General features: G+C 37.9%; 1 pseudogene; it reads right to left on the reverse strand.

Annotated features, from left to right (window-relative positions):
- Positions 1 to 256: 256 nt before the first annotated feature.
- On the reverse strand, positions 257 to 8,699 carry LOC138046483 (uncharacterized; annotated as a pseudogene).
- Between the last annotated feature and the right edge of the window lie 980 nt (positions 8,700 to 9,679).

Consider the following 9,679-nt stretch of genomic DNA (forward strand, 5'->3'; position numbering starts at 1 on the left):
GAGCCCCTCAGGGGTGAAAGGGTCAAGGTATGCCCCCCAAATCAAAATGAGGAATAAAACAGTTGGTAACTTCAATGTCTGAATGAAAATTGCTGATATGAATGATCATTCAAGAGAGTTTGCCATGGGCCTTTGGAAGCAAAGGCCTCTTGCCATTCTTGTAACACAGAACAGTGTAATGGTTCCAACGCTTTACCATTTGGTGGAGGTAAAACAGGTGATGCACTTTTGGCATTGCGCAAAGGATTGTTTTGAATCAGGAAAGCCACACAAAGGTCTGCTCAGCAGCCATAGTGTTGGCATTTGGAATTTCCTCTTTTAAAATACTAGGAACATAGTTTTCCTTGCATCTTTTGTCCTTATGATTTGAGATATGCAGCCTGTCTATGATTTTCTTCACAGAAATCCATGCTCTATCCCATGGGGAGGACCATGGCAGGAGATTCTTAGCAGCTCGTAGCCCATCTAAGTGGCACATATTGTCATAAGCCACGTAAACTTTGGACCAGTTTGCTGGGCTAAGTTGCTTCAAAATAATGCAAAGCCAGGACAATACTATAATAAAAACTTGTGAAGGGCTTTCTGACCTAAATTGAAGTGAACAAATATAAATAAAAGAAAGAAACTGTCAGAGGCTTTAATATGGAGGTTTGCACAATCTTACTCTTTAACAAAGTTAATTTTAGGTAAGTTAGTAATAGGAGTTGTAGCTCAATTTACACATGAATCATTATTGTCTCGAGTCAGAATAATGTATTAAGCATATTTCACTTAAGGACGTTCGCGCCCAAAACGTTCCCACGTACAGATTTTTTTTAAACTTGCCATGCAAAAAGGTAATGATCTACTTTTGCCAAAAAGGCAAAAAAAATGGGGGGTCACCATGCTCGTTTTCGAGATCATGAGGTGCATTTTTAGAAGATTGTGTTACTTTAAGACGATCTTAGCTTACAACTGTCAGCAATAAAAAAGGTACATGAGTGAAATTTAGATCAGGTAAACGTACTCAGTTCAACATAACTAATATAACTAAATTAACCTTTGCAACTGATGTCTTTTTCTGAGGTGAAATAGACCTTGAAAAACGATACATATTAGTCTAAGAAAGAAAACTTCGGTCGCACGAGACCATAAAAGGCCAAATATTTGTAACTTCTCACGTACAGATTTTTTTTGTTTTTTGTTAAAATGGACAAAATCAAGAAAGGAAGTGATCTACGGAAAGAAAAAATAGGGGTTACCGAGCATTCAAGAGAGTAAAATCGCTGCGAAGTTCTCAAAGCGATTGTCTATTCGCACTGTCACGCCATTGCGTGACATTTCCGAGAAGACCTGGGTCCACAGCTATCCCATGATGCCACATACTTTCATGGTCCATTCTTTACCTGCGCGGTCTACGATGCATGACGTGCGCGTGACATGTGCGAAAAGATGGGCAGTAGCAGTGGGCGCGAACGTCCTTAACAGAATTAATTTTATACCTGGATGCTATAAAAGTGACAACAATACAATAAATTTTACATGATTTTAAGCCCATACAAAACCTTACAGTTAAAACATTAAAAAAATCTATCGGATAGTTTTTCAGTTATTATCAAAATAGACAAAAATTGACAATTTTGCCACCTGCAAAAGACCTGTCTGACAGATGTGGTCATACAGCTAGTTTAAGAAAAGGCCTTTGAAATGTCTAGTTTGCAGTAACCCTCCAGGAGCTCAGTCACTACATGTATATTTAGCATTTTCCCCTGATTTGCGTTATATAATTTTATTTGTTAGGAAAAATTACATTTTACATCAATTATTGTGGTAACTAACACTTCAGAAGAGACATTCTGTTGCTTTTATTTCACAGATATCAAAATCTTGATCTTTTTCTTGGGAACACCGAAGTAAGCCTAACTTGCTGATGTGAGTTTTTGTAGTAGTCTCATTGAACGTTTTGCTCTTAAGATTCCCTCATAAACGGATCACCATTTATAATCCCCCTGTGAGCTTGCAGGAATTCCTAATCTACAACAGATTTCATGAAATTTCAAAGAAGTTACTTTTCCAAACTCACTTAAAAAGGGGACTCCACTTGTCAATAATTCCCCCTCCTCTCACAATAAACAAGTGACCTCTGGACCACTTTCACAGCCGCTGCTTTTCACCAGTGTCCTTGTTGCAAGTTGTGGGCTCTGTTTCAATGCAATTATTGAGGATAGAATTCACAGCGTCATGCTCCTTTTCTACGAGCTCTGTGTTCCCTAGTGGATAAGGAAATTGACCATTATTTCTACAACTGCATAGGAAAGGAAGCAATATTATATTGATTCTAAGTTTAAAGGCATTTACCAGTATGAAAGCACAGTCACTGTGCTTTCTGTTTTGAAATAAAAGTATGTTTTTGATTCACATACATTTGGTGCAATCAGTGGTTACTACAGAATCTTCATTGCTTTCTTTAAGACTGAATGATATCTTGTAAACACAAAACAACACAAATATAACGTTTCTACTTTTCAACAAAATACCTGGTGTAAACTACTCTTTCCAAGTTTGAAACACTGAATCATTATTCAAAAATATGAATACTTAGCATTTACATGTACTTTATACAGTACTAAGCTACTTCTAATTAAGCACTGGATAACAATAAATAGAGTACTGAATAAAACACATGCATCACCTCCGTGCAAGTTACATATAGCATAGAGTCCATAAAGGAATGAAGTTTACCCATAATTGTTGCATGATATCTATACGTAATTTTAAGTACCTTGTGATTGTACAACACTATTCCCAAGATGGGAGATTTCATCATCATGAAATGATACCAAAACATCATCCACTTTTGAAACTTCCTGGTCACATACCTCTTCGAATGACACATCCGACTTATTTCCTGAATAATGTTGCAAGGCACAAGCACCTCAATTATTACAGAAGTACTAAAGTATTTCTTCAGTTATTTTAGCTAGAAAAAAACATGTGGTAGCATTTTTTGTCATGATACATTGATGTATCCAATAAATAGTTTCAGAAAATTCAGTTGGCTTATGTCATAAATTATACAGTCTATTGTGACTCTATTAAAATCATTACACTATCATGTTTTCATAGCTTATGGCATAATACATGCAGCTGATTCTATTGTGATAACCAATGATAGATCATTACTGTCATGTTTTCAACACTAAGCAAGTTTCAGGGGTTTCAGAGACTAACAGTGGTGTAGCTGGCATCATCATCATCATCATCATTTTGAACTCGAAGAATCATTGACACAACGATTTTCCTATGGTAAATGCCTGACAATTTTACTTCTCAATGGGTGCCACTCTTATCACTAGTCAAAATGTTGTTGTTACAATACCAGTAATTATTGTTCTTGTTGTTGTTGTTGTTGTTATGATCATCATTATCTTCATTATTATTATTGCTGTTGTTGCTATCATTATCCTACTACTATTACCTGTATCAGCACGCTGAATCCTGCAATATTTCAAAAAACCACGAACATCTCCAGGGACATCTGGATGGTTTTCTGCTAAGTATGCCACATGCTCCCCACAAAACGCCTTTCCAGCTTGAGGGGACTCAGTACAAACATCTGGGTAATTGAGCAGTGGGAGGCCTTGCACAAAATTCTGGTTAAAAAAATGAGCACTTCAGAATTTCATAGAGGGTTCCAGAAAGGCATACCTTTCAGAAAACATACAAATCAAAGTTAAACTCTAATGAAGCACCCACCTTTCTTTGCATCATACAGTGAGCAAACATCAATTTCCATTGCCCATCAACAACCAAAAGTTGTCCACACCCTTATAAACAAAGACAAAACTCCTTAATCCCTTAACTTCATGCAAGTAGACAACTTTGATGCTTTTGGAACAATTCGCACTTTTCTATGATCCTCTGAAGACGCCCAACTCCTGTGGTAATTAGTCATAATAAAGGCAATGGAAAGTGATGATATTTAAGAACACACAACCACTAAAGTCAGGGCTGGAGTGGGCAGTCAATCAGGAAAAAGTGGGGTAGTGTAGTCTGAGTAGAGTCTAAGAACCACTAAGCTAAGAAATATGTCACCATGTGTCTTGCAAGCATCTGAACAATCATCTGGAGGATGGCTGTAAATGGACTTTGCTCGTATCTTATCCACTTCCTCCATGACTTTGTCTCGGTCTTCATTCTTCTTCATCAAACCAAAGAAGTCAAGGTTACCAAGCTCTCTCACTTTGGACTCTAATTCACCATTGCTGCCAAAATGCTGAAGCGCACTGTTTTTCTCCATAGTCTAAATAATGAATTGAAATGTTACTGTTTGTTATAAATTTTTGTGATCATAAAAAAGTACACATACACTAAGGGAACCCCTCATACAGGCGTAATGATACCATCCTAGCCTGCATTTGTTTCTTGCAAGTCTGCATTCAAATAACCTTTTCCTAATTGTTCTGGCGTACTCCATAAATTTAACTACTGTTATGCTCCGTATAGTGGAAAATTTATACCTGGACACTAATTTTAGGTGGTATTGATTCCCATAATATGTATGTTGCACAGTTTTGCTTTCCTCCTCTCAAAGGAATACAAAATACTATTTTGATGAAACATTAATATTTGGAACAAACTTGTGTAGTTAAATCCTAACCAAGCAAGTAACCTATGAATAATAACATCAGCTCTCATCCGTATCTCATCATTACACAATGTAGTAAAACAGAAGTTAGAGTTGCACTTACGACACAGACACAGAACAGAGTTGCACTTACGACACCATTCAGCTAAAGGGGGTCAAAGCCAAATTTATCAAGGTTCAGTTAAAATTGTACACACTTTGGATTATGGATTAAGTCCTTAAGCATCATGCCAAGAATGTGCTTTCCCAGTCTAGTGACACAGTAAAGTTGGCAATATAGTAGCTTCAACGTTGTACAATATGAAAGGACATTGTAGTTTGGAATTTAGAGTGATGTGAACTCATCACTAATTAATTAAGAGGGAGCAGGTTATTAATATCTTCAGTCTATCCAATCTTGCAGTAAATAAAGGTTCTTGTCAGTACACCTGTACCTTGATGTCCTGAGAGGAGCTCAAACACCTCACTGTAAGCAGTTGAAAAGCCTGAAAAGCTAACCGAGCTGTGGTTCCTAGAAGTAACAAAGATGTGAAAGCCATGAGCAAGACGCTGTAGTAAAAAAAAGGACACGGAAACAGCAGGATGTTTCCTTGTATATTTTTCAAATGCATGACTGCATTCTTGGTTATTCCAATTGCTGTTTATTTAATTACATCCAATCTTGTACCTAAGTGGTGAAATATCAATCCAATCAGTTCCATCTTCAATCAAGCTTGATCTCTTATTTGTAGCAATATCCTTATAACCATGGCAAACGTCATTAACCTTACGTAGAAATAAACTTGAAACAAACCTCAATACTCAACAACACCATTTACAAAAGAGTGAGCCCTCCAAAACCAGGAGCAACTGCAGAATAACCCGCCACTCCAAAAGGGAACACTATGTGGCTACGCAGTTGTCACTACCACCCTTCCACTAGAATAAGATAGTAAGGAAAGAAGTGGCTACGCAGTTATGTAGTGGTCATTACCACCCCCTTCACCTACTTAGTAGAATATGTTCTTAGGGCCCACTGACGTATTTTTTGGAGTGAGTTGCTAATGATGTAATGGTTAAGTAATTTGAGAGAGTTTGGCATTATTTTGGTCAGTTACTAACTTTTGTAAGCCAATGACCCTAAATATGACGTCATCATACCACGCCCATGGTCACAAAGAAAACTAAAAGAAAACTCTAAATTTGTCTCAGTGCTACGCAATTTGGGTATTTAATCAATGGTTTGATAATTTGTATTCGTTTTTGCATCCAGCCTAGCTTGGTTTCCTTTTTATTTTGAAAAATGTTTTTTTTTTAAGACATAAACGATACTGAAATACCCATAAACTTTTCAACAAAGATGATTTTAAAAAATCAATGCTTAGCTATATTCTGTATTTGGGGGTGAAACATGCCACGTAAAAAAAAATTTCAATTTAAAACCACCGGAAATTTAGCTTTTTTCTAAAAAACCGGAAGTCAGTTCGTTTGCACATGCGCAGTTGATCTGAGAACGAGTGCAAGGAAGGGCAAGGAAAAACCTTCGACGGAAACAACAGTTTGTGCGGTGACTTTTTCTTGTGAGTGGGTTTTCTTGTCAGCTCATGATATGGTGATGTCAGTTACCGGAAGTAACTTTTCACTTCCTTCGCAACGCGCGAAAAATCCGTCTGTGGGCCCTTAAGGAAAGAAGTGTCTACACCCTAACGCAGTGGTCAATACCACTGTGTAGCTAACCAACCCATAAAATGAAAGCTAAAGCTTTATAACAATGCTTACGCCTAATCACTGAAACAAGCCCAATGCTTAATCAGTAAATCAGTGCTTTATTCTTCACACTATCTTGTCAAAACAGTGTACTTAACAGAACCATTAAATGAAACCTAAAATTTTTAAAGAATGCTTGGGCCTAATCACTGAAACGAGCGCTTAGGTTTAATCAGTAAACGAGTGCTTTTGTCTTCACACGATCTCCTGAAAAAGTGTAGTTAACCCTTTAACTCCCAATAGTGCCACTTATCAATTTTACTCTGTCTAATGCCAGACAATTTTACTTGTCAATGGGGAACCCCACAGGGCTGAAAGGGTTAACCGAAGCGTAAAATGAAAGCTAAAATTCTACGATAGTACTTAGGCCTAATCACTGAAACAAGCACTTAGGCTTAATCAGTAAACGAGTGCTTTCTTCTTCACACGATCTCGTGAAAAAGTGTAGTTAACGAAGCGTAAAATGAAAGCTAAAATTCTACGAGAGTACTTACACCTAATCCCTGAAACGAGTGCTTAGGCCTAATCAGTAAATGTGTGCTTTCTTCACACGATCTCGTGAAAAAGTGTAGTTAACCGAAGCGTAAAATGAAAGCTAAAATTCTACGAGCGTACTTACACCTAATCACTGAAACGAGCGCTTAGGCTTAATAAGTAAATGAGTGCTTTCTTCTTCACACGATCTCGTGAAAAAGTGTAGGTAACCGAAGCGCAAAATGAAAGATAAAATTCTTCGATATTGCTTAGGCATAATCACTGAAACGAGCGCTTAGGCTTAATCAGTGAACGAGTGCTTTCTTCTTCACACAATCTCGTGAAAAAGTGTAGTTAACCGAAGTGTAAAATGAAAGCTAAAATTCTACGAGAGTGTTTAGGCCTAATCACTGAAATGAGCGCTTAGGCTTAATCAGTAAATGAGTGCTTTCTTCTTCACACGATCTCGTGAAAAAGTGTAGTTAACCGAAGAGTAAAATGAAAGCTAAAATTCTCTGAGAGTGCTTAGGCCTAATCAGTGAAGCGAGTGCTTAGTCTTAATCAGGAATCGTGTAGTTTGACTGCGTATCCGCGTATCCAGCCTTTTCAGAGGTGCAGCTTCAAAATGGCAGGGTATTCTGCAGTTAAGCCAAAATCACTTTAAATCATGGCTCACACAGGTTTCTGTCTTATTATAGTTTTCCAGACTGACTTCTGTTTATTACCAAGTAATAAATCTGCCACATTTAATTATCGGACATAATCATCAAAACTAACTTGGACGCAGTTCTAAACTGATCGTGACCAGGGGCCTGTGAAAGCTTTTACAAATAGTTTTTACAAATGAATGAAACTGCGTATGACGATACTGGCTAGTGAAATCAGACCTGATACTAGCCAATAGGCTAGTGAGCTAAAAAGTTAGTTTCGAGCCCTGCCAAAACCGAATTGTAAGACCTTAATTATTACACGAACAATTAAATGAAACACTGGAAACTCACGCCAAAGCACACTGGAAGTCCAAAAGCTTGCGCTCCACAAAGCAGACATCGCTGGCCTCTACTAAAGGTCTGATGTCTTTGTACAGGCTCCAACCGTTCGTCCTGTTCCCATATCTGTCATAATTAAAGTTAATTTTGCAACGATCGCAACGCAAGGAGAACGTCAGGCCCACTGCCTTTCCACTGAGTCCGTAAACAGCAACATCACAGGCCCTGTTGTGTTTGGTTAGCACGTGGCCACAGACTAAACCGGCACCAGTCGGAGGAGTCAACAAAATGGGAAAACCAATTGAGGAGAGGTCCGCCTTAGAAGAAGAGCTCCCTTACAGAACAGGAAAGGCCTCATAAATAAGAGAAACCTAAATAAAAGAAAAAATTACATCCAGTGAGTTAAATTTGAATTCCTCTTCTCTTACCAAACATTGGTAACATCAACATAAAGATATTCAAAAGCTTTTACATATTGTGAAGAACTAAGGAGAAAACTAAAATGCTTTTGTTGTTTAAATCGTATGAAAATGATGACGTTTATACATAATTTACCCGGAGTGACTCACCTCTTCAACGGAAAGTCCTGTCAACTTGGTTGCGGCACGAAGCAATTCCAGAAGGACCGACAGCTCATCAGATACGAACGAGAGCACTTCTTGCTCATTTATTGCTGTTAGATAAGCTTTTATAAGTTTGGGCGGAAGCCTTAAACTGTCCAAAGTCAGCTTTGAAGAGCACAGTGTTCTGAAGGCTCCAAGAAGAGCATCCTCAGTTGCCAAAGATTCGTCCACCTCTCTGCGGATCTCATCGATGAAGCCAGAAGGGTCGCCAGAACGCTTGACAGCTTTCCGCGGTGGCATCGATTTTTCTTAACCTAGCTTGATATATATACAAAAAATACTTAGGAAGACAAAAACTGTATTTACAGTTAAAAAGAGAACTATATTTACAATTTATACAATGAAGAAAGCGAGACAAAACTGAATGAAATAGGAGAGTTAAAAATCCACAACGCAGTCGAAATGTCGTCGAAATGTGTGTTCCACGCCGTGTGACGTGTGTGACGTATGTGACGTGTAACACAAATCTCCCTTGTTTTCCAGAACTCCTAAATCAAGCATCAGATGGCTTCAGAAACTGAGACACGCCGTCATTTATGATGAAAATAAAGGCACGTTTACACGACAGAGGAAAAATGGCACGGGTCCGATAAAAAGTGGAATGGTTCCAATCATTTTTGTAAAGGAACAGTGAACTTTTATCCGTCCCGTTACGGGACCATAGGCGCCTTAAATCTTAAGCTTAAAATGATGTGACGGTTTTAATTTGCATTTTTTGTATTTTCTGTTCTCATGTTGTCTCCAGAGGCTTTCTTTCAGCAATGAACTACCAGTAAATGTTAGATACTGTATATTCTTTGACATGCTTTGTCAGTGTATACGTACTATGAAATGTTGGCAGAATGAAGGCGTCAATGTGAAGCTTTTATAAGTTAAAACCGAGTAAACCATTCCTTCAGATGCTTGCCTTTATTGGTGATAGCATCACAGTCAAAAGCAGTAAACTATGAAAGAAGTCTCACTGAGCCCCAAACCATTGAAAATGACAAAGTTATTGGTGAGTACATGTATGCAACAAATTATTTTTCGTAAAACAAGGTAATTATTGCCTCAAGCCTTTCCTTCTTGCAGATTTTTGCTAAAGGGATCATAAAATCAGCCTTTTTTTGCATTAGTTGAAGGAAACCTGGCTTGTCAGTGCAAGACAACTCAAAGTATCATGGACATTCATCAGTATTTAACTTGAATCAGTTAAGTTATAGTGTAGATATCAGTGACAT

Source organism: Montipora capricornis, chromosome 4, assembly GCF_036669925.1.
Source record: "Montipora capricornis isolate CH-2021 chromosome 4, ASM3666992v2, whole genome shotgun sequence".
Lineage (NCBI taxonomy): Eukaryota > Metazoa > Cnidaria > Anthozoa > Scleractinia > Acroporidae > Montipora > Montipora capricornis.